At 39.6% G+C, this 26,317-nt stretch overlaps 1 protein-coding gene across 3 annotated transcripts in view; it reads left to right on the plus strand.

The window, feature by feature from the left end:
• The first annotated feature begins 601 nt into the window (after positions 1–601).
• LOC124253946 overlaps positions 602–26,317 on the plus strand; it is a 135,296-nt gene continuing 109,580 nt past the window's right edge. The window contains exon 1 of one of the 3 annotated variants that reach the window (XM_046687791.1): positions 602–1,033. The gene's annotated coding sequence lies outside the window, so the exon portion shown is untranslated. Of the gene's footprint in view, positions 1,034–1,938; positions 2,042–19,212; positions 19,414–26,317 lie in introns of those variants that run through there. The other 2 variants (XM_046687794.1, XM_046687793.1) reach the window with 2 other exon arrangements.

Raw genomic sequence — 26,317 nt, forward strand, 5'->3', positions numbered from 1 at the left:
ATGATGATGATGATGATGATGATGATGTCACAAGACATATACAGCGTTAGTTTGTCCAAAACAATACCTTGTCGCGGAATTACTGCTTTTTCGTCAGAAAGGCATTCCAGACTTTGCATACAAAATTGTTCTTTAATATTTTCTACGTTTTGCGAGAATGTGAGCTTATTCAAGACACGTGGAATAGGGACCAAACGCGTTTCGGATACAGGTCTGATAAACAAGGTTTTACTTTATAGAAAAGGTTGGGAAAAGGTTCCTTTGAAGTATCCTATTCAAACAATGTAATATTAGTGAGTTGATTGACACATAACAGTGAAAGCAAACATTGCGATATAATAGCTTTTTCACTGCGCTTCGGTGAGAAACGACCGTTTCATAACATCAGAGAAATTCTTTGTAAATTTGTCACCCACCATGTTTTAGCAGAACCGCCTGGCTACTGATGTGAACAGCACGCTTGTCTAAGTTTAGAAAGCAGTCCCAAACCTTACTCACTGATGAATATTTGTCCTGCCATATTTTATGCATTAAGTGCAAATCTATATATGTCTCCACAGCAGCACACAAGTGTATTACTGCTTTAGTGATACGGACGTGTGAACAAGCATATAAAAGTTGATTGCCTTTCACTTTCAACAGGCTGTCCCGGACACAGCGTTTACAACCTGCGGGTTCTAATTCAGCAGATATCTGTTATGCGATAATACAATCTGTAAGAGATTCGGAACTAGTTCGTGTATTCGTTACAGTTACCAATACAAGATGGTTGCTTGTGTCGGAGTCGGTTCCTGGTACAAATAACGTCTAAAGGGTTAGTCATTGATTTTGTTGAAGAGGCCCCGAAACCAAACCGGTCGGTGGAACAAACGACACCGTCTCCACTTCCGTGGCTGAAGGACAATGGAACTATAGGTGTATGTATTCAAGAAGAGATTCTTCCACCTGGACACGGGCGACCATGAGACTCTTCTGGAGAGGCGTCCCTAGAATCTATTCATCCCCCATCGTCATCAGCGGAAACGAGGGAATTGTGAGTTAACGCTCTTCACCATCTTCTTCTCCTGTTTGTATTCGCTCTTTCCTACTTAAATGATCGATCAAGCATCACTGTAATCTTTTACACCATTTAACCCCCGTTTATGATTAACTTTCCTTAATAAACTGCTTGATAAAAGATGCTATACACCCATGTTTGATGGGGCTAAAAATGAAAGAAAAAAGAAATGAGTATTCGATTATGATGTATGTCATACGGGTATCACAGGCGATATGATATTGGTAGTATCAATTCACGTCCCAAGGAACCAGGTGGTCGCAAGTTGACCGTGCACAGCAATAAGCAGTGAGAAGCAGGTGTTTTATAGCGCATACCTCACCCAAACAGTGTTGTCATGGAAGGTTATATTTTTAAAACATCGTTTCTCACCACAGAATAACCATCGCCCCATCATGTGTTTCCGCACTAGTTGGTTTACTGAATATGCATAACGACCATTCAAGTATACTGTGTATGTTTCAAGTGTGTTAACATGTGTTAAACTTATGTGTAACATATGTTAAGAAGACCTGCATTCCTTAATGTTCCTGTACGTTTGCACTGACGTAACCCAAGTCAGATCTTGTGATGTTTGGTCGAGTAATTCTTCACAGGGGTAAATTACACGAAATCTACCAACCATAATGCCGTTGCAATGTAACAATGGAAGTTCCTCTAGAGGGTATGCACGCGGCAGCGAACGTCCGAAACGACCCTGTTATTACACAAATGGCATGTGCATATTATCTGACAATGGGATCATTCATGAAACATGTATTTCTTCCAATCGACGGACGTCAGTTATACTTACTGTTAGCCAAGCACAGCATTCCACTGATGTTAGTCCTTAAAAACAGGTGCAGCTTAACCTGTTTTCAAACTCTCTTAAGCGTTGCAGATACACATATTAACAAGCGTCAGCCATAATATCTGTAATTGAGGATGTTGGACACGCCTTCGGATGCAATAACAAATCAGCTTCGCCCGAACATGTTTACGCTGGTAAAATAAAGTTTATTTTGAAAAGTTTATTTTTTTGCTAGAGTACTTTGTAAAAGTTTCAAATGACTGCAATACCACACTCGGATACATATTTCGTACAGGTTGTAACTGATATTTGATAAATATTTGACTGAAAGGGACAATTATGAACGTGTGGTGAACTTGTAGCGCCACAAGCCGCAACGAATGCAGTGGTAACCTTTCAAAGTGTTATTACTGTGTTACTGTTTTTATCATCACGAGGTGTGCTATTTGTTGTTGCTATCATGACGTGGTATGATTGTTACTGTTTTTATCATCACGAGGTGTGCTATTTATTGTTGTTGTCATGACGTGGTATGATTGTTACTGTTTTTATCATCACGAGGTGTGCTATTTCTTGTTGTTGTCATGACGTGGTATGAGTGTTACTGTTTTTATCATCACGAGGTGTGCTATTTGTTGTTGCTATCATGACGTGGTATGATTGTTACTGTTTTTATCATCACGAGGTGTGCTATTTATTGTTGTTGTCATGACGTGGTATGATTGTTACTGTTTTTATCATCACGAGGTGTGCTATTTGTTGTTGCTATCATGACGTGGTATGAGTGTTACTGTTTTTATCATCACGAGGTGTGCTATTTGTTGTTGTTATCATGACGTGGTGTGAGTGTTACTGTTTTTATCATCACGAGGTGTGCTATTTGTTGTTGTTGTCATGACGTGGTATGATTGTTACTGTTTTTATCATCACGAGGTGTGCTATTTGTTGTTGTTATCATGACGTGGTGTGAGTGTTACTGTTTTTATCATCACGAGGTGTGCTATTTGTTGTTGGTCATGACGTGGTATGAGTGTTACTGTTTTTATCATCACGAGGTGTGCTATTTGTTGTTGTTGTCATGACGTGGTGTGAGTGTTACTGTTTTTATCATCACGAGGTGTGCTATTTGTTGTTGTTGTCATGACGTGGTATGAGTGTTACTGTTTTTATCATCACGAGGTGTGCTATTTGTTGTTGTTGTCATGACGTGGTATGATTGTTACTGTTTTTATCATCACGAGGTGTGCTATTTGTTGTTGTTGTCATGACGTGGTATGAGTGTTACTGTTTTTATCATCACGAGGTGTGCTATTTGTTGTTGTTGTCATGACGTGGTGTGATTGTTACTGTTTTTATCATCACGAGGTGTGCTATTTATTGTTGTTATCATGACGTGGTATGAGTGTTACTGTTTTATCATCACGAGGTGTGCTATTTGTTGTTGTTGTCATGACGTGGTATGATTGTTACTGTTTTTTTATCATCACGAGGTGTGCTATTTATTGTTGTTGTCATGACGTGGTATGAGTGTTACTGTTTTTATCATCACGAGGTGTGCTATTTATTGTTGTTGTCATGACGTGGTATGAGTGTTACTGTTTTTATCATCACGAGGTGTGCTATTTGTTGTGGTTGTCATGACGTGGTATGATTGTTACTGTTTTTATCATCACGAGGTGTGCTATTTATTGTTGTTGTCATGACGTGGTATGAGTGTTACTGTTTTTATCATCACGAGGTGTGCTATTTATTGTTGCTATCATGACGTGGTATGAGTGTTACTGTTTTTATCATCACGAGGTGTGCTATTTATTGTTGTTGTCATGACGTGGTATGAGTGTTACTGTTTTTATCATCACGAGGTGTGCTATTTGTTGTTGTTGTCATGACGTGGTATGATTGTTACTGTTTTTATCATCACGAGGTGTGCTATTTGTTGTTGTTGTCATGACGTGGTGTGAGTGTTACTGTTTTTATCATCACGAGGTGTGCTATTTGTTGTTGTTATCATGACGTGGTGTGAGTGTTACTGTTTTTATCATCACGAGGTGTGCTATTTGTTGTTGCTATCATGACGTGGTATGAGTGTTACTGTTTTTATCATCACGAGGTGTGCTATTTGTTGTTGTTGTCATGACGTGGTATGAGTGTTACTGTTTTTATCATCACGAGGTGTGCTATTTGTTGTTGTTGTCATGACGTGGTATGAGTGTTACTGTTTTATCATCACGAGGTGTGCTATTTGTTGTTGTTGTCATGACGTGGTGTGAGTGTTACTGTTTTTATCATCACGAGGTGCTATTTGTTGTTGTTGTCATGACGTGGTATGAGTGTTACTGTTTTATCATCACGAGGTGTGCTATTTATTGTTGTTGTCATGACGTGGTGTGAGTGTTACTGTTTTATCATCACGAGGTGTGCTATTTTGTTGTGGTTGTCATGACGTGGTATGAGTGTTACTGTTTTTATCATCACGAGGTGTGCTATTTATTGTTGTTGTCATGACGTGGTGTGAGTGTTACTGTTTTTATCATCACGAGGTGTGCTATTTATTGTTGTTATCATGACGTGGTATGAGTGTTACTGTTTTTATCATCACGAGGTGTGCTATTTGTTGTTGTTGTCATGACGTGGTATGAGTGTTACTGTTTTTATCATCACGAGGTGTGCTATTTGTTGTTGTTATCATGACGTGGTGTGAGTGTTACTGTTTTTATCATCACGAGGTGTGCTATTTGTTGTTGTTGTCATGACGTGGTAGTGAGTGTTAGTGTTACTGTTTTATCATCACGAGGTGTGCTATTTGTTGTTGTTATCATGACGTGGTGTGAGTGTTACTGTTTTTATCATCACGAGGTGTGCTATTTGTTGTTGTTGTCATGACGTGGTGTGAGTGTTACTGTTTTTATCATCACGAGGTGTGCTATTTATTGTTGTTGTCATGACGTGGTGTGATTGTTACTGTTTTTATCATCACGAGGTGTGCTATTTGTTGTTGTTGTTATCATGACGTGGTGTGAGTGTTACTGTTTTATCATCACGAGGTGTGCTATTTATTGTTGTTGTCATGACGTGGTATGAGTGTTACTGTTTTTATCATCACGAGGTGTGCTATTTGTTGTTGTTGTCATGACGTGGTATGAGTGTTACTGTTTTATCATCACGAGGTGTGCTATTTGTTGTTGTTGTCATGACGTGGGTGAGTGTTACTGTTTTTATCATCACGAGGTGTGCTATTTGTTGTTGTTGTCATGACGTGGTATGAGTGTTACTGTTTTTATCATCACGAGGTGTGCTATTTGTTGTTGTTATCATGACGTGACGTGGTATGAGTGTTACTGTTTTTATCATCACGAGGTGTGCTATCACGAGGTTGTTGTTGTCATGACGTGGTATGAGTGTTACTGTTTTATCATCACGAGGTGTGCTATTTATCATCATGACGTGGTGTGAGTGTTACTGTTTTTATCATCACGAGGTGTGCTATTTGTTGTTGTCATGACGTGGGTATGAGTGTTACTGTTTTTATCATCACGAGGTGTGCTATTTGTTGTTGCTGTCATGACGTGGTGTGAGTGTTACTGTTTTTATCATCACGAGGTGTGCTATTTGTTGTTGTTGTCATGACGTGGTATGAGTGTTACTGTTTTTATCATCACGAGGTGTGCTTACTATTTGCTGTTGTTGCTGACGTGGTTGTCATGACGTGGTGTGAGTGTTACTGTTTTATCATCACGAGGTGTGCTATTGTTGTTGTTGTCATGACGTGGTATGAGTGAGTGTTACTGTTTTTATCATCACGAGGTGTGCTATTTGTTGTTGTTGTCATGACGTGGTATGTGAGTGTTACTGTTTTTATCATCACGAGGTGTGCTATTTGTTGTTGTTGTTGTCATGACGTGGTATGATTGTTACTGTTTTTCATCATCACGAGGTGTGCTATTTATTGTTGTTGTCATGACGTGGTATGAGTGTTACTGTTTTTATCATCACGAGGTGTGCTATTTATTGTTGTTGTCATGACGTGGTATGAGTGTTACTGTTTTTATCATCACGAGGTGTGCTATTTGTTGTTGTTATCATGACGTGGTATGAGTGTTACTGTTTTTATCATCACGAGGTGTGCTATTTGTTGTTGTTGTCATGACGTGGTATGATTGTTACTGTTACTGTTTTATCATCACGAGGTGTGCTATTTGTTGTTGTTATCATGACGTGGTGTGAGTGTTACTGTTTTTATCATCACGAGGTGTGCTATTTGTTGTTGTTGTCATGACGTGGTATGAGTGTTACTGTTTTTATCATCACGAGGTGTGCTATTTGTTGTTGTTGTCATGACGTGGTATGATTGTTACTGTTTTTATCATCACGAGGTGTGCTATTTGTTGTTGTTATCATGACGTGGTGTGAGTGTTACTGTTTTTATCATCACGAGGTGTGCTATTTGTTGTTGTTGTCATGACGTGGTATGATTGTTACTGTTTTTATCATCACGAGGTGTGCTATTTGTTGTTGCTGTCATGACGTGGTATGATTGTTACTGTTTTTATCATCACGAGGTGTGCTATTTTATTGTTGTTGTCATGACGTGGTATGAGTGTTACTGTTTTATCATCACGAGGTGTGCTATTTGTTGTTGTTGTCATGACGTGGTATGAGTGTTACTGTTTTTATCATCACGAGGTGTGCTATTTGTTGTTGTTGTCATGACGTGGTATGAGTGTTACTGTTTTTATCATCACGAGGTGTGCTATTTGTTGTTGTTGTCATGACGTGGTGTGATTGTTACTGTTTTTATCATCACGAGGTGTGCTATTTGTTGTTGTTATCATGACGTGGTGTGAGTGTTACTGTTTTTATCATCACGAGGTGTGCTATTTGTTGTTGTTGTCATGACGTGGTATGAGTGTTACTGTTTTATCATCACGAGGTGTGCTATTTTTGTTGTTGTTGTCATGACGTGGTATGAGTGTTACTGTTTTTATCATCACGAGGTGTGCTATTTGTTGTTGTTGTCATGACGTGGTATGAGTGTTACTGTTTTTATCATCACGAGGTGTGCTATTTGTTGTTGTTGTCATGACGTGGTATGAGTGTTACTGTTTTTATCATCACGAGGTGTGCTATATTGTTGTTGTTATCATGACGTGGTATGAGTGTTACTGTTTTTATCATCACGAGGTGTGCTATTTGTTGTTGTTGTCATGACGTGGTATGAGTGTTACTGTTTTTATCATCACGAGGTGTGCTATTTGTTGTTGTTGTCATGACGTGGTATGAGTGTTACTGTTTTTATCATCACGAGGTGTGCTATTTTGTTGTTGTTGTCATGACGTGGTATGATTGTTACTGTTTTATCATCACGAGGTGTGCTATTTGTTGTTGTTGTCATGACGTGGTGTGAGTGTTACTGTTTTATCATCACGAGGTGTGCTATTTGTTGTTGTTGTCATGACGTGGTATGATTGTTACTGTTTTTATCATCACGAGGTGTGCTATTTGTTGTTGTTATCATGACGTGGTATGAGTGTTACTGTTTTTATCATCACGAGGTGTGCTATTTGTTGTTGTTGTCATGACGTGGTATGAGTGTTACTGTTTTTATCATCACGAGGTGTGCTATTTGTTGTTGTTATCATGACGTGGTATGAGTGTTACTGTTTTTATCATCACGAGGTGTGCTATTTGTTGTTGTTGTCATGACGTGGTATGAGTGTTACTGTTTTTATCATCACGAGGTGTGCTATTTGTTGTTGCTGTCATGACGTGGTATGAGTGTTACTGTTTTTATCATCACGAGGTGTGCTATTTGTTGTTGTTGTCATGACGTGGTATGAGTGTTACTGTTTTATCATCACGAGGTGTGCTATTTGTTGTTGTTGTATCATGACGTGGTATGAGTGTTACTGTTTTATCATCACGAGGTGTGCTATTTGTTGTTGTTGTCATGACGTGGTATGAGTGTTACTGTTTTTATCATCACGAGGTGTGCTATTTGTTGTTGTTGTCATGACGTGGTATGAGTGTTACTGTTTTATCATCACGAGGTGTGCTATTTGTTGTTGTTGTCATGACGTGGTGTGAGTGTTACTGTTTTATCATCACGAGGTGTGCTATTTGTTGTTGTTGTCATGACGTGGTATGAGTGTTACTGTTTTATCATCACGAGGTGTGCTATTTGTTGTTGTTGTCATGACGTGGTATGAGTGTTACTGTTTTATCATCACGAGGTGTGCTATTTTGTTGTTGTTGTCATGACGTGGTATGAGTGTTACTGTTTTATCATCACGAGGTGTGCTATTTGTTGTTGTTGTCATGACGTGGTATGAGTGTTACTGTTTTTATCATCACGAGGTGTGCTATTTGTTGTTGTTGTCATGACGTGGTATGATTGTTACTGTTTTTATCATCACGAGGTGTGCTATTTGTTGTTGTTGTCATGACGTGGTATGAGTGTTACTGTTTTTATCATCACGAGGTGTGCTATTTGTTGTTGTTGTTGTCATGACGTGGTATGATTGTTACTGTTTTTATCATCACGAGGTGTGCTATTTGTTGTTGTTGTCATGACGTGGTATGAGTGTTACTGTTTTTATCATCACGAGGTGTGCTATTTGTTGTTGTTGTCATGACGTGGTATGATTGTTACTGTTTTTATCATCACGAGGTGTGCTATTTGTTGTTGTTATCATGACGTGGTGTGAGTGTTACTGTTTTTATCATCACGAGGTGTGCTATTTGTTGTTGTTGTCATGACGTGGTATGAGTGTTACTGTTTTTATCATCACGAGGTGTGCTATTTGTTGTTGTTGTCATGACGTGGTATGAGTGTTACTGTTTTTATCATCACGAGGTGTGCTATTATTTGTTGTTATCATGACGTGGTGTGAGTGTTACTGTTTTTATCATCACGAGGTGTGCTATTTGTTGTTGTTGTCATGACGTGGTATGAGTGTTACTGTTTTATCATCACGAGGTGTGCTATTTTTGTTGTTGTTGTCATGACGTGGTATGATTGTTACTGTTTTATCATCACGAGGTGTGCTATTTGTTGTTGTTGTCATGACGTGGTATGAGTGTTACTGTTTTATCATCACGAGGTGTGCTATTTTGTTGTTGTTATCATGACGTGGTATGAGTGTTACTGTTTTATCATCACGAGGTGTGCTATTTGTTGTTGTTGTCATGACGTGGTATGATTGTTACTGTTTTATCATCACGAGGTGTGCTATTTGTTGTTGTTGTCATGACGTGGTGTGAGTGTTACTGTTTTTATCATCACGAGGTGTGCTATTTGTTGTTGTTATCATGACGTGGTGTGAGTGTTACTGTTTTATCATCACGAGGGGCTATTTGTTGTTGTTGTCATGACGTGGTGTGAGTGTTACTGTTTTATCATCACGAGGTGTGCTATTTTGTTGTTTATCAGGTGACGTTGGTCATGACGTGAGTGTTACTGTTTTATCATCACGAGGTGTGCTATTTGTTGTTGTTGTCATGACGTGGTATGAGTGTTACTGTTTTTATCATCACGAGGTGTGCTATTTGTTGTTGTTGTCATGACGTGGTATGAGTGTTACTGTTTTTATCATCACGAGGTGTGCTATTTGTTGTTGTTATCATGACGTGGTATGAGTGTTACTGTTTTTATCATCACGAGGTGTGCTATTTGTTGTTGTTGTCATGACGTGGTATGAGTGTTACTGTTTTTATCATCACGAGGTGTGCTATTTGTTGTTGTTGTCATGACGTGGTGTGAGTGTTACTGTTTTTATCATCACGAGGTGTGCTATTTGTTGTTGTTGTTGTCATGACGTGGTGTGATTGTTACTGTTTTTATCATCACGAGGTGTGCTATTTGTTGTTGTTATCATGACGTGGTATGAGTGTTACTGTTTTTATCATCACGAGGTGTGCTATTTGTTGTTGTTGTCATGACGTGGTATGATTGTTACTGTTTTTATCATCACGAGGTGTGCTATTTGTTGTTGTTGTCATGACGTGGTGTGAGTGTTACTGTTTTTATCATCACGAGGTGTGCTATTTGTTGTTGTTGTCATGACGTGGTGTGAGTGTTACTGTTTTTATCATCACGAGGTGTGCTATTTGTTGTTGTTATCATGACGTGGTATGTGAGTGTTACTGTTTTATCATCACGAGGTGTGCTATTTGTTGTTGTTGTCATGACGTGGTATGATTGTTACTGTTTTTATCATCACGAGGTGTGCTATTTGTTGTTGTTGTCATGACGTGGTGTGAGTGTTACTGTTTTTATCATCACGAGGTGTGCTATTTGTTGTTGTTGTCATGACGTGGTATGATTGTTACTGTTTTTATCATCACGAGGTGTGCTATTTGTTGTTGTTGTCATGACGTGGTATGAGTGTTACTGTTTTTATCATCACGAGGTGTGCTATTTGTTGTTGTTATCATGACGTGGTGTGAGTGTTACTGTTTTTATCATCACGAGGTGTGCTATTTGTTGTTGCTGTCATGACGTGGTATGATTGTTACTGTTTTATCATCACGAGGTGTGCTATTTGTTGTTGTTATCATGACGTGGTATGAGTGTTACTGTTTTTATCATCACGAGGTGTGCTATTTGTTGTTGCTATCATGACGTGGTGTGAGTGTTACTGTTTTTATCATCACGAGGTGTGCTATTTGTTGTTGTTGTCATGACGTGGTATGATTGTTACTGTTTTTATCATCACGAGGTGTGCTATTTGTTGTTGTTATCATGACGTGGTGTGAGTGTTACTGTTTTTATCATCACGAGGTGTGCTATTTGTTGTTGTTGTCATGACGTGGTATGAGTGTTACTGTTTTATCATCACGAGGTGTGCTATTTGTTGTTGTTGTCATGACGTGGTATGAGTGTTACTGTTTTATCATCACGAGGTGTGCTATTTGTTGTTGTTGTCATGACGTGGTATGAGTGTTACTGTTTTTATCATCACGAGGTGTGCTATTTGTTGTTGTTGTCATGACGTGGTATGAGTGTTACTGTTTTTTATCATCACGAGGTGTGCTATTTGTTGTTGTTGTCATGACGTGGTATGAGTGTTACTGTTTTTATCATCACGAGGTGTGCTATTTGTTGTTGTTGTCATGACGTGGTGTGAGTGTTACTGTTTTTATCATCACGAGGTGTGCTATTTGTTGTTGTTGTCATGACGTGGTATGAGTGTTACTGTTTTTATCATCACGAGGTGTGCTATTTGTTGTTGCTATCATGACGTGGTGTGAGTGTTACTGTTTTTATCATCACGAGGTGTGCTATTTTGTTGTTGTTGTCATGACGTGGTGTGAGTGTTACTGTTTTTATCATCACGAGGTGTGCTATTTGTTGTTGTTATCATGACGTGGTATGAGTGTTACTGTTTTTATCATCACGAGGTGTGCTATTTGTTGTTGTTGTCATGACGTGGTGTGAGTGTTACTGTTTTTATCATCACGAGGTGTGCTATTTGTTGTTGTTGTCATGACGTGGTATGAGTGTTACTGTTTTTATCATCACGAGGTGTGCTATTTGTTGTTGTTGTCATGACGTGGTATGAGTGTTACTGTTTTTATCATCACGAGGTGTGCTATTTGTTGTTGTTGTCATGACGTGGTATGAGTGTTACTGTTTTTATCATCACGAGGTGTGCTATTTGTTGTTGTTATCATGACGTGGTATGAGTGTTACTGTTTTTATCATCACGAGGTGTGCTATTTGTTGTTGTTGTCATGACGTGGTATGAGTGTTACTGTTTTTATCATCACGAGGTGTGCTATTTGTTGTTGTTGTCATGACGTGGTATGAGTGTTACTGTTTTTATCATCACGAGGTGTGCTATTTGTTGTTGTTATCATGACGTGGTGTGAGTGTTACTGTTTTTATCATCACGAGGTGTGCTATTTGTTGTTGCTATCATGACGTGGTGTGAGTGTTACTGTTTTTATCATCACGAGGTGTGCTATTTGTTGTTGTTATCATGACGTGGTGTGAGTGTTACTGTTTTTATCATCACGAGGTGTGCTATTTGTTGTTGTTGTCATGACGTGGTATGAGTGTTACTGTTTTTATCATCGCGAGGTGTGCTATTTGTTGTTGTTGTCATGACGTGGTGTGATTGTTACTGTTTTTATCATCACGAGGTGTGCTATTTATTGTTGGGCATCTGTCCACTTACAAGGTGTTCGACTGTTTCGTTATAGGAGTGGGAAGTTACTGTTCCGGAGCAGCAAACAGAAAGCCTTGTGTTTCACTTTTCAGGCTAGGACCGCCTCCGTGGTGTAGTGGTTAGAGCGTCCGCCCGTAGAGTGGAAGGTCGCGGGTTCGATCCCCGACCGCGTCATACCAAAAGACGTTAAAATTTGTACTTGTTGGTCCCTGTCTGGCGCTCGGCATTAATGGGTACAGTAAGGACTGGTCGGCTCGGAGTCAGCATAATGTGTCTGAGTGGGGTATTCATGCTTCACTGCGGCATGGTATCTCAGTGGGCTAGCACTATAAAACCTGCTTAAGTCTGGGCTAGTACAAGCAGCCGCACATACACATACACACGCATGCACGTCGTCATATGAGTGAAATATTCTCAAGCACGACGTAAAACCCAATTTCACCTCACCTCACCTTTTCAGGCTAGCCGACTTCATTCAAGCGAAGGCCTCAACACACCGCATGTAAACGTGCTCAGTGAGCTTTCCCTGAGTGTGTGCTTATATGATTGACACTCATTGTGCATTGCCGTTGAGATTTGTTATCATGACTCGTTATGCTAGTGATCGTATGATGGTGTGAATATTGTTGTTTTACCAGATATTTGCGTGAGTGTTATTCTTGCTAGTATGACCTGGTGTGTGTGTATTCTATTAAGCGGTGGTGTGATTGTTCAATGTTGTTTTAAAATATATTGGCGTGAGTGTTGTTATTGTTAGTTTGACGTGGTGTGTGTGTGTTTATCAAGCGGCGGTGTGAGCGTTGTTGTCATTCTCCCTAGTATATTATTGTTATTATCAGGAAATGGAGTCTAGTTTCTGTTTTTGCCGCCATATGACGTAGTGATTGCGTTATTGATGCCGTAATTATGAGCAATTATACGCATGTCATTTTTATCAAGACGTGTGGCAAGTGTTATGATTTTTATCACGCCTTTGTACAAGTTATATGGTTGTTTGTATAACCTGGCGATGTTATTTTATCACACCGATGTGCTGGTGTTTTAATGAGTTTGTTTTTATTGTTGATATCATAAATTTGTCCGAATGGTATTGTTGTTTTCATTGTTGTATTGCGGCTGCCTCTGTGTGTGTGTGTGTGTGTGTGTGTGTGTGTGTGTGTGTGTGTGTGTGTGTGTGTGTGTGTGTTATACATTGTTGTTCTCATGTAGCGGTGGTTTGGGTATTGTTTTTCACATTGTGGTTGAAATGCGGCGTTGTGTTTTTATCACGTGCGGTGGAATACTATTGTTGTTTCCGTGCGGTGGTGTGTTATTGTTGTTTTTTATCACACTGTGGTTCGAATGCTATTATTGTTTTGTGCGGCGGTGTGTTTTTTATCACACTGTGGTGCGAATACTATTGTTGTTTTGTGCGGCGGTGTGTTATTGTTTTTTTTTTATCACACTGTGGTTCGAATACTATTGTTGTTCTCATGTTCTTGTGTGGGTGTTCTATCGTTGTTATCATGACATGTCAGTGTTATAAGAAGGGCGCATGTGTTATTTTGGGATCATGATTGTGTTGTTAACTTGATTTGTGCGAGTGTTAGTTTTGTTATCTCGAGGTGAGAGTGTTTATGTTTTATCATACCACACTGCCAGTGTTATTGTTGTTTTATCATACCACACTGCCAGTGTTATTGTTGTTTTATCATACCACACTGCCAGTGTTATTGTTGCTTTATCATACCACACTGCGAGTGTTATTGTTGCTTTTATCATGACATGTTGTGAGTGTTTTTGTGCTATTGACGGGTGGCTGTTACCACAAAAATATGATGTTAAATTGAGTAAGGAGGGGAAGGCTAATATTTTTACGGATCAGCAAAAGTGTACATGTGAGAAAAGGTTAGTGCCTACAACCGGTTGGCCGGTCTGATTGAGCATACAAAGTCTCGTGCAGATGGACGGATCACCCTAGAAATGCTTAAAATATATCGATGATAAACATTATGGTATTTTACATGACAGGAGCTAAATTGTATGTAAAAGCAAAAACATATCGTTATCATAGAAGGCTAGTAAAGTACACCCCCCCTTTTATGTTTTACACACAGGAAACACTATGTTAACCCATAGATTGTGTGCAATATCCATACGACCTTCTGTTGGCAAGACACCAAGTACATAATACATTAAGATACCATCACCATCGTTCCAGAGGCTACAGAATGTTACATGTTACATCTAACAAATAAAAAATAAAAAACTCAACAAGATAACCTCTTTGCTGTTGAAACTAGTTACAGTAAAAACTACTGGCTTGATTATATCACATGACGCGTTAACATTCCCTAGGAATAATAAACTGCTAAATCATACAATTTGCTCTGTCATCCATACGTGTCTGTTGGGAACGGTAGAATTAAAAAACTTAACTATAAATTGTATATTTATATACTTATCTTATCTCACGGCTATTTCTGTCCTTCATACGTTCATATATATTTACTACTGATAACATGAGATGTATGGTTAGCATTTTACATTCGATTTTTCCGCTTTAAAAATGGATCCGTTCTTATGGTTTCTTAGATGCGCTTCAAAGCGTTTAGGCATAATTCACTTTTCTGTTTCAGATAATACTTGTGTACCAATATCAATACATATTTCCAAATGCATTCTGACTGCCATGTCACTGCGTGTTACGTGCAATTGTACTGTCAGCATGTAACATCATGCAGACACTGCCGTCCTTCAGGCGAGGTGCTTCACAACTTTCCATCTGGATGCAGGGTGCATTACAATGGGAAGACACAAGACACGCCTTGAATCATCAGTTGAATACATGCTGACAGAACGTAACCTTGCCCAACACCTTAGTCAACATGAAACATACTTGAGGTAACGCCGCCAATGCTGACATACGATAGCATGGGTGTATATATTGTGCGTAAAAGTCGCTATAATTTTCCATTTATACCAAAGTTATGCCATTAGATAAATCGATCAATAAGTGAGACACAGTCAAAACCTTTAAGCTGTTTCTGCCGCAGACCTGTACCTCTCCTAAATCAAAATCAAAATGGATGAGGGAAGCCTTTAGATTTCATTGCCCACTCTTTAAGTCAAGACTTACGTAATGCAGGATACAATTGGGGAAATACCTCTGTTCTTACAAGGGCCATCTTTACTTTTACCATAACTTAAATGGAAACATTCTAAGAATATTAATACATTTTGTACATAATCATGAGAATTAATTTTATCATATAGTCTAACAAAGGCACTAAATAAAAGATCTACCAGAATATTTGATATGTTTATTAACTATGCTATCGGGGCCAGGCGACGTTTTTGCTTTGTAAACGTTTTTCGTATGTGGAATGAGTGGGAAATAACGTCACTGTCCTACCACGTATTGCATTTGTCCTTAATAATCAGTTAGGCATAAGCACTAACATCTGACTAACTGATATTATGTTTTCTGGTAAGTCATTTTGTGCAAGTGCATGGAATATTCTTCGCCAAACCTCTTTGTTTGGATTTCATCAACCCGATCAATAATTCCGATTCATATGCAAAAGAAACAGATCATCTAGAAGGTCAGCACAATTGCACTTGGTGTCTACTGGAGCGCCCATGATGCTGCACAATGCGGCCTTAAATTCTTATCCTTACCGACCCAAAGTTTTATTGCAACATAGAATTAAAATCAAAATATCATTCAAGTACTTAACATAACTAAACTGACCGGCAAAAGAAAGTACTAGTTTACAAGGTTTACAAGAGGTCATTATCATTGACCCAGACTACCTTGACACACAAAACATAATGCAATGGTGTTACCAACATCTGTACTCAACCTGAGCTAAATATCGCACGCATACTACAGAAACACGTGACGTCAGACATGCGCAAGTTCACTGGGGGTCCTGAAATCCAGTGTTCAATCACATGGAGGATAGGCAGGTATTGAGTTACACACAATAAATATTCACTACCATCACTTTAGTATCCTGTATGTCCACCCCTGGCATCAATACAGGCACGCAGCCTTCTTCTAGCCGAAGACGTCAGACGTCGACGCCATTCATCCCGGAGGGCTTGGGCAAGTTGCTGTCTATTCTGTGGTGGGTTATGGCGTTTGCGCACGCGTCTGTCTAGTGCATCCCACATGTGCTCGATCGGGGACATGTCTGGTGATCCTACTGGCCACTGTAGAACGTTCACGTTGTTCCTCTCATCGCTGCAATCGACGAACAACTCGGGCCCAACGCAAGCTGTGACGTCTGTGTTCAGGGGTCAACACCTGTCCTTTGAAGGGTCTGTAGGCGCTGATACCTGCTGCCCGAAGACGTCTAGCCACCGTGTATCGACTGACACGGTGATCAAGGGAATTCGCCGCTGATGACGTTACCGTCAGAAAACGGTTTCTCAGGTGTAACGTCCTAAAATGCCGGTCTTCAGCTGGTGTTGTTACTCGCAGTCTCCCACTTCTTGGGCTGTCCTGTGTCTGGCCCATCTGCCTGTAACGTTGCAGCAGTCTAGAGACGGCTACACGGGTGCAGCCGAAGGTTCTTGCAACGTTGTTCTTGCAACGTGTCGACCCCATCTGGAGCATACCTATATCCCACTCACGTTCAACTGACAGTCGTGGCATATCTGTGGTGGTCTTTTTCAAACTGCATGTGTAACCTGTCAGCACACTAACTTTTATACCCTTAGTGCATGTGGAACTCTGACAGAGGTCCCAAATCATGGTTTATACAATTTACCACTTTGACGTTTTATTCACGACATACATTTTATACGTTTTATTTCATGATAACATTTTGCATACTTTCTTTTGCCGGAAAGTTTATATATTCAGCTCTATGTGGTGGCAATTATTGTGGTTTAGTCAAATAGAAGTTACGATTTTCTCATTTTCAAAAACATCTAGTTGGTCAGCATGAGACATACAATAGCGAACCTGTTTACGAAAAGGAGAGTAAATAACTGTAGCTTCACTTCATTTCAGTATTATATATGCAAATCCTTGGTTTGCATTCAGTATCATTTGTATTCAATAATCGGATAGGACAGAGGAAGCTTTGGTTCGTTATGCGGTTAGGTGAGGCGAAATGGGGTTTAACGTCGTATTTAAGAATATTTCGCTCATATGACGACGTGCATGCTGCTTGTACTAGCCCAGACTTAAGCTGGTTTCATAGGTTAGCTCAGTTAGATACCATGCCACATGAATACCCCACTCAGAAACATTATACTGACTCCGAGCCGACCAGTACTTGTTGTGCCCATGAATGTCGAGCGCCCGGCAGGGGAACATCAAGTACCATATTTTAATGTCTTTAGGTATGACGCAGCCGGGGATCGAAACATCGATCTTCCGCTCTCCGGGCGGAAGCTCTAACCACTACGTACACCACGATGGCGGTGGCTCGTTATGCAACATATACGGGTCCTTCTCCTTATGAACACCCGTTCATGGTTTCATAAATATGTGTAATGTGGCCCCGGAGGGACAGCCACCATCAGGAATGAGTGCTGCTATCTTACAGCATGTTGCAATTGGCGATGGTTTCAATCAGCTGGATGCCTGCCAATCAGAACCATCTTGCTGGTCCGCAAGTCTGCAATAAGTAATGTACCACTTTTGTAGTAATACGAATATCATTCCCATTTGTTTCTGAAACGTAGTGCAGTACTGTAGTCAGATTGATTAGAACACATTATCGAATAGATTGGATTCGGTAAATCTTGGATTTTCATTGCCCATGAATAATACTTCTTGGTAAGTTTGTCTACAGTTTCTTAAACATATTGGAACAAACGTGCTTTATGGATTTGTGAAATATTTACCACATTATAGGGATACTATCTTAGGACTTGCTGGCAGTCCTATCAAGGTTAAGTTAGTTAAAACCTTTTCTGCTGTCTGTGGACGCGAACGGGGCAAACTGATCTAGTTGTAACTGATGCTTTGGACTGAATAAGACAATGTTTTATTTGCGCTCAAGACACTGTACAACATCTATACTTTGTCTAAAATTAATGTGGGGTTTAAATATTAGATTTAGATTTTTGTGCCGTTGCTCCTTACTTGGATAGATTTACATATCCTCATTGAAAACATGAGAGGTGCTTGTACGTCTAGCCAAGAACAGGATGACCTGGTGGTCTGACGTAATGCAATGTCCACTGCCAGTTCCTCCAGTGACCGTTAACATACCCGTTTGTTCATTTATATGCAGATATTGTACAAGGTTTACTTACGTTCTAATGATATGTACCTTATATTAGTACCCGTTTATCAAATTTCAGTATATATTATTCGTTTTAATAATAACAAAACATGTTTAGGTTATCATAATAATAAGCTATTATATGTCTTTTGACATCTTGAACACGTGAAGATCCGGGTTAGAATTGATCTTCCGTAACCCATGCTTGTAAGAAGCGACTAACAGGATCGGGTGGTCAGGCTCGCTGACATATTTGACACGTCATCGTATCCCAATTGCGTAGATCGATGCTCATGCCTTTGATCACTGAACTGGCTCGATTATTTACAGACCGCCGCCATATAGTTGGAATATTGCTAAGTGTGGCGTAAAACATAACTCACTCACTCGCTTTGACATCTTTAAATTCTGTTCATGTCTAAAAATGAGTAAATTGTTAACTTAATTGTTGTGTTTGGACGTTTTTAAATTCGATACATCTTTACAGAAGACTCAGCTTCTAAACGTGGGTGTTATCTGTGATGCGATAGTTAATTTCATGTCTTATGACCTTGAATATGTTTACACACCATATGCGTTTTCAGATTACGATCTAAACACATTCCTAAACATTTTAAAATCTAAACATAACCTGTCTTTGTTTACACTCTACAAGTGTCTATTCTTCTCATTGAAAACAAAAATATTCATTGAAAGCAACGTCTTTATAATATATGATATTGTCATCTGTCATCTGCTTCTAGGAAATGACTATCAAACAATATACGACAGATGAACGCATACCAAGTGAATACTGGACAAACGACATCTATGGATTAAGTGGAGAGTGGCTTTGTTTGACAAAGGAGGCACGCTATAGAAATCGGCAAATGAAAGAGAGTTTCATTATATTTTGCAGCGCCCTTCCAGCATTCATGGTTTGCTGTTATCATCATGTTTTTTAATTCATAAACACATGATACGGTCTGAGAGGCACAATGTACTGCGCTATCGGCTGACATTTCCCATAGTCTGGGATAAGGTTTGTTTGCATTTATCGCCGTCGGCAGATGTAGTTATCGTGTACAAGAAAGTGCGCATGTCACCCGAAATCCGAGGAACGTTCAACGTCCATCTCTGGAATCTGGTTCAGGATAATCATCATTTCTTTTCTACTGGATTAAGTACTGAGTGAGTAAACATCAGTGAAACATTGTACTTATGAGAAGGACACGTAGACATAGAAGTGGCCAAGTCACAGATGGCCGAGTGGTGAAAACAGTCAGAACGTTTCACTATAAACATGGCGGCCCATCACAACATACAGTGTCCATGTTCTTTTATCGTGAATGTTATCGTCTAACGAGGACATGCAGAAATAAAATTTATAGTAGCATGTTTGTGTTTTCTAAGTTGTGGAATGCAAGTGTTATATTACCACTTCTGTATGGTATGTAAGTAGTTATGTGTATGTAAGTACACTTCTAGAATGACCGAAGTAGTTTAAAACATCCCAATGAAAGTACCGACTGAAACTTCAATCTCATGACGAAATCCGTGTACTCAAAGCTCTTTACAGTCTAGAACATAAATTGTTAGAGTCTGTGACATTTCAATGAAACAATATACCACTAAAAACTTTATCACTGTTTAAACGTTTGTTTTCAAAGGGACACGGATGGCCCATTAGTGCAAGCCACTGCAATTATCCGTACAGAGTTGCCTCCCTTGTCGGTCAGAAATTTGCGATTATGCGTTCGAACCCAGCTTGGAAATAGGGTGAGTGAGTTTAGTTTTTCAATAATATTTACAGAAATATTCCAGTTATATGGCGGCGGCATGTAAATAATCGAGTCTGGTGCAGACAAGCCAGTGATCAATAGGATGAGCATCGATCTACGCAATTGGGATACGATGACGTGTCAATCAAGTTAGCTAGCCTGACCACCCGATCCCGTTAGTCACCTCTTAGGACAAGCATGGGTTATCATAGATCAATTCTAACCCGAATCTTCACGTGTTTTGGATGTTGGAAGCCTATCGAGTAATAATCGAGAATATGTGCTTGTAGATGTATTCTGTGAAATATGCCCTACGTTCATTTTATATGTTCTATCATCGTAGAAATGAAAGGTAAGAGTGGAACTGAACATTTCCCTCTGAGTCTATGACTTCCTTGTAAGACAGTTAGTTTTTTGCTGAAATTGGAAACAGTCGTGCTGCTTGGTCATATGATATATGGACATATAAGCAGCTCACAATAATCGATCAGGAGCAGACATAGGCATGTATTGAGGGAACTTTGGCTTAACAGAGAGTTTTAGCATCAAGTTGATATGTCACACATAAACCTTCATAAAAAGTAAAATGAAAACATGTATCTAAATTGTCACATAGTAATCAACACAAGCGCTTGGATATTATTATAACGATCAGCAACAGATATGATGAATACGTGGAAATTCATATTCATTGTGATATTAGAGAATGGTCGAATAGTGGTTGTGGTTGACGTGGGGGCTATTGAGTGAGTGAGTTTAGTTTTACGCCACTTTTAGCAATATTCCAGCAACATAATGGCGGGGAACTTTAGAAATGGGCTTCACACATTGTACCCATGTGGGGAATCAAACCCGGGTTTTCGGCCTGACGAGCGAACGCTTTAACCGCTAGGCTACCCCATAGCCCCTGGGGAGCTATTGAAGACTGACTGGACATGTAGAAGAGTCAGTGATTTGTCTGCTCTACGTGAGTTGGGACGTGACCCTCGCCCAGTTTATCGGCTGAACAGAGAGAAAGGGCGAGTGTCCTCGCGAGACGGTTTACATCATCCAGTCGACTGCCTCACTATGATATATTTGGGTCTGTAGACCTTTACAGGGGATCACATTGACAGGCGACATCGACTTCTCAGACTCAGGTGAGCGTAAACTGTACGATGATGACAGAACAGGAACTGACAGAGAATAATGTTGTCGATGGGATACTATTAGGTTTCAGCTCATTAGAGCCGATGAGAAGAACGGACCGGGTGTTGTCTAGAAGACTGTAACAATGAGTGAGTGAGTGAATGAGTTTAGTTTTACGCTGCACTCAGCAATATTATTGCCATATATCGGCGGTCTGTAAATAATCGTGTATGGACCAGACAATCCCGTGATTAACACCATGAGCATCGATCTACGCAATTGGTATATGATGACGGCAACCAAGTCAACGAGCCTGACCACCCAATCCCGTTAGTCGCCTCCTACGACAAGCATGGGTGACTTATGATCAATTCTAACCCGGATCTTCACTGGTCTGTACCAATGAGAGGTGTCAACATGGTGATTTTGACCAAGTATGTGTGTTTTGGAAAACTGGTTGTGTTGACAGCTTATCTCACAATACAACGATATATCGACGAGGTTTAGCGTCCAGTTTTGATACTTCGTACAGGAGAGCCCACTATTTCAACATTACAACGTCCCATCAACGTCCCATTCTGCAGATCAATAACGTCATCGGTTGGCAAGCTCGCTTGTCTTCTGAGACATATTGAACACCTCAGGACCAACCAGATCGCCAAAATAGAACAAACCGAACCCTTCCGTAAAAAAAGATGTAAGCTTGCAAGATTTTCAGCAAAGAATGGCGCCGATTACCAAATGACTTAATCAGTCGTCTATCGGAAACTTCAAGACGCCATGACGTCACGTGTCTTGACGCCAATGGGAAACGCACGCAATTGACAATGAACAATTTTGATTCCATCCGGGCAGAGTGACTTCTGTCTCAACTGCATGATGTTTGCAGTTAGAATGTACATCCAGATTACCTGCCATCTTGCTTCTATTATATTCGCTGCCTTAAAGGACTCACTCGGAATGTGACAACTTTCTTCGACCAGTATTTGAGAGAAAACATGTATATACTTGAACATGATTCGCTAGTTTCAACAATTCACGTAACTAAAACATTATCATTATGGCGGTCGTCGTAACGACCACGTACGTGTACACACCACACTGTAACCTCCTTTTGCCATGAAAAGAAGCTCTTCTAATAACCGACGGCTCTGCTGACGAACATCCTGCGGCGTGGTCTGACGATTAACGGCTTACTGTATCTCCACCCCATTGGTTCCAGTGGCTAGAATGCAGTTAAAGGAGTTGGTCACTTGCGTCAATGTCCAACACCTTTTCAAATCATGATCTTTATGTCACAAGCGTACCCCATAGGTATTTAAAAGACATAATGGTCATTATACCTTGTCCAGTTGCCGGACAAGTAGGAAGTCACCTACGGAGTGACGAATGGGCGCATGGAACAAATTGGGGTCACTTCGGGGTTACGACAATTAAAGTTTACAGCTGACCGCACACTAAGTGTTACTCAATCATCACATCGGAAGGACCACGACCCACAGGTATATTGATTTTGCAGGTGCCATGTCACGGTTGGCCGCTTATCCAGCGTACTAAAGCCATGGGTTGCACAGACCCCATGGGTTTCTCCCACATAAATTCACATGAAAGAAACGATATGCACAATAAGCCCCATGCCTGTCGAGCGTTCATTTCAGATATTCAGTTTCTTTCTAACTGCAATGTCGCAGATTTCCATGAATTATAAAGGCGGTATTGTTGACTTCAATTAAAAGCCCGTAAATCTTTAACTCATATTTAAGGCGACAAGATGACTACAGAACAGTTAATCATCTGTATTGCCTTGTCCGGTATCAGTCTAATAACTACTAAATACAGAACAGTTTATCATCTGTATTACCCTGTCCGTATCAGTCTAATAACTACTAAATATCGTGAGACCTTCAGAGGTTTTGCACGGAATAGTACAACCTTTTCAACAGTTATACTCTACATGAACCCAGGACCACCCCGTTAGCCAAGGATCATCTGGTATTTTATACATCGGTTTCTGTTATCACTATGATGATGTGTGTCATTAATTCTAATTCCCATCAGACAATGTACATTGGTTTAGAAATAACTTTAAATATCTACAAAGGATCAAAGGTCTTTGCCTTCGTGAGTACTAGTAGTTTCACAACGTCTTCTTAAGAATATATGAATATCAAGACATTATTTTTAGGTAATAATTCATATTTCTGTGACGCAAACCCCAAGCGTAATTTTTATCGGAATATGACGTACTGAAAACATGTCCGTTTGATACAGAGAGAAAATATGTTGCTTTTTGTTTTAACTTCAGGAAAGATACGGACATTGTTTCTCCGGGACCCGTGAAGATCCGGGGTAGAATTGATCATCAGCAACCCATGCTTGTCGTAAGAGGCGACTAACGGGATCGGGTGGTCAGGCTCACTGACTTGGTTGACACATGTCATCGGTTCCCAAGTGCGCAGATCGATGCTCATGTTGTTGATCACTGGATTGTCTGGTCCAGACTCGATTATTTACAGACCGCCGCCATATAGCTGGAATATTGCTGAGTGCAGCGTACAACTAAACTCACTCACTCACTCAATTGTTTCTGCAGACTAAGGCATCTTGTCACTTTAATCATAAGCTCGATCTGTTTGACTTAAATGAAATGCCAACAAATAACGATCTTGTAGTGAGCGATGCTCACAATGTTAGTTAATACAGCGTAAAGTATGCATTAAAATCACATCTTTAAACATTTATGCTATGTCATACCCTACAAAACTTAATTAGTGTATTCAAACATTAGAACTATAATTACAATATACTTTGAACATAGTTTAACGTAAAACCGTGTCTTAAACACTGTATATTTACGAATGATTGTGCTGCGTCCGCCTAGGTCAATAAAGGGGAGCTGTGCGTGTTGTTCAAATATTTTTTTACACTGGTATGGTGTCTATGTGCACATACGATCTCGTGCATTGGGCAGTTCCCTGCGTAGTTGTATAGTGGACTCATGACACACACACTAAGGTTGTAGGGCAGGAGGGTTGCTACAGATTTGTACTGTGTCCACAACCAACTAAAGACAAGCGACGTCCAACGTGGATGATGAATCGCATCCCTTGTCGTTGATGAAGCAACTGCTAGGACCATTTGATGTTCCCATGATACTAAACACGGTTAGTGTCTATATTTTTGTTATTAATGAATGTTGTGCATTCGGAACTAAATGTTTGCATACAGTGCACTTAAGACTTTAGAAGTCATTGTGGTTTGAGTGTTATTGTAATGCTGAGAAACACACGACGATTATACACAAACATGTTTATTTGTCTGTGTTAACAATATATACTATTTCCCTATTGCATAGTTTCCTTGAAACCATCGCCACAGTTTCCCTAATGTATAGTTTCCTTGAGACTTTTGACAGGCTCTCACAATTGAAGTTAGATAAATACTACGAAGCTTTAAAACTAGCTATTCCTTGTACTACAAGCAGTAGGTAGACTGTCTGTGGACACCTTTGTTTCACCTATAAGTAAATAAGACGTGTAAACTGTGGTAGTTGTCCATAAATGGTGTTTAGTATGACCATGGGTGTATTTCCCAGCTGATCCTGTTAATACACTACTGCATCGCTAACTCAGACCATGCTTACCTCGGCATGAGAGTCAGGACCTGTATTCTTGTTAAATGGTCACTTGTGTCTTGTAATGTACACGGGCAACATGGAGAAGATCATTTATCTCAACTGCGTAAATCACAGAATGACTGAAACATATCTGACTTTGCTTTCACGTATATATTACAACAGGTGAGGAGATTACATTAACTGGTGTTTCTATTCAACCTGGTCCGAAAACATCTGTCAAACGTCCTTGAAATATCAAACGTAATGCATATTTCTTTGTGTTCATGCTTATCGAAAGGATATTAACACTATAATCCGATCAAACCAAACAGCTTCATACACATCGTGATTGATGAAATGTACGATACTAATATCAGTACTGATACCAATACTAAATAATTTTGTACTTGACGTACATATATTAAAAAAGGCCTCAGCAATTTTCCGTGTGTGTTAACTGGTGACTAGTTTCTAATAACTGATATCTTCCTAGCGGAATGGAAACCCAGCTGAGATTTCCGTGTTTCGTTTTCTGTTTCCTGAATATGTTTTGATTATTATGCTTCGTTATACTCGCTGATAAGGTAAGACGTTTAAACACTCAGGTTACTACTTGACCATACGTATGGATCATGAGTTAACAAACCCTTTACGTAAAGATGATGTGTTAAACTCTCGGTAAGTGTTTCCTAAAGCCTTTTTATAATCCATATGAATCCTTAATTCATAAAACATTTATATATAAGAAGAGATCACGCATGGATATATCAGCTTATGAGACTAAAAGGTGTCATGATAGCAACTTCTACTGCAACTATACACACATGGGATCAACTATTCACACATGGGATCAACTATTCACACATGGGATCAACTATACACACATGGGATCAATCCTGGGGTAAGAAGGTGATTAATGTCACATAATTTGTTTTGCAAATATTGACAGGCGTCCTCTCTGTAACACTAAGGGAATAGATGATATAAGAAGACTGCATCTGAAATTAATGCAGTATATAAACACTTGTTGTCACTTACGGAACGTACACTGGTTTATCAGGTTGCGTGGTCACCTGTTGCAACAGGAAAATATCAGATGGTTTTCCAAGGCTTAATTACACTTTTCTGGTGTCATAAACAATATCCGCTGTTTCCGTTGATTTAGTAAAGTATTTTATCAGTTCGTTTGATGAACATTTGTAAATAAGACATCGAAACAGTCCCTCTAGAGGTGGCATTATGATTGAAAGATTCATATGCAAAGTAATTGACTATTGAATATAATCGTCTTATCCGCAGTTCGAACTGAGCACTGATGCAACTGTGTAGGTAAGGATACGTCAAAGACAATAAATTACCACAACTTAAGTGTTATATCGCGTTACAGTACCTGAAGGTCGAGAAGCTATATTGTTCCCAATAACGTTGAAACAGATATATTTCGAGTTCAGATATACATCATGAAAGTGGGGTATATACATCAGTAAGCAATAAAAACACGTTAACATACGTTTAACCAATGCAGTACCTTTCAACATTTGTTGTTTAATTGATGCATTCTTGGTGTCTA

This window comes from Haliotis rubra, unplaced genomic scaffold (assembly GCF_003918875.1).
Source record: "Haliotis rubra isolate DU_JTF1 unplaced genomic scaffold, ASM391887v1 Scf56, whole genome shotgun sequence".
NCBI classification, from domain to species: Eukaryota; Metazoa; Mollusca; class Gastropoda; order Lepetellida; family Haliotidae; genus Haliotis; species Haliotis rubra.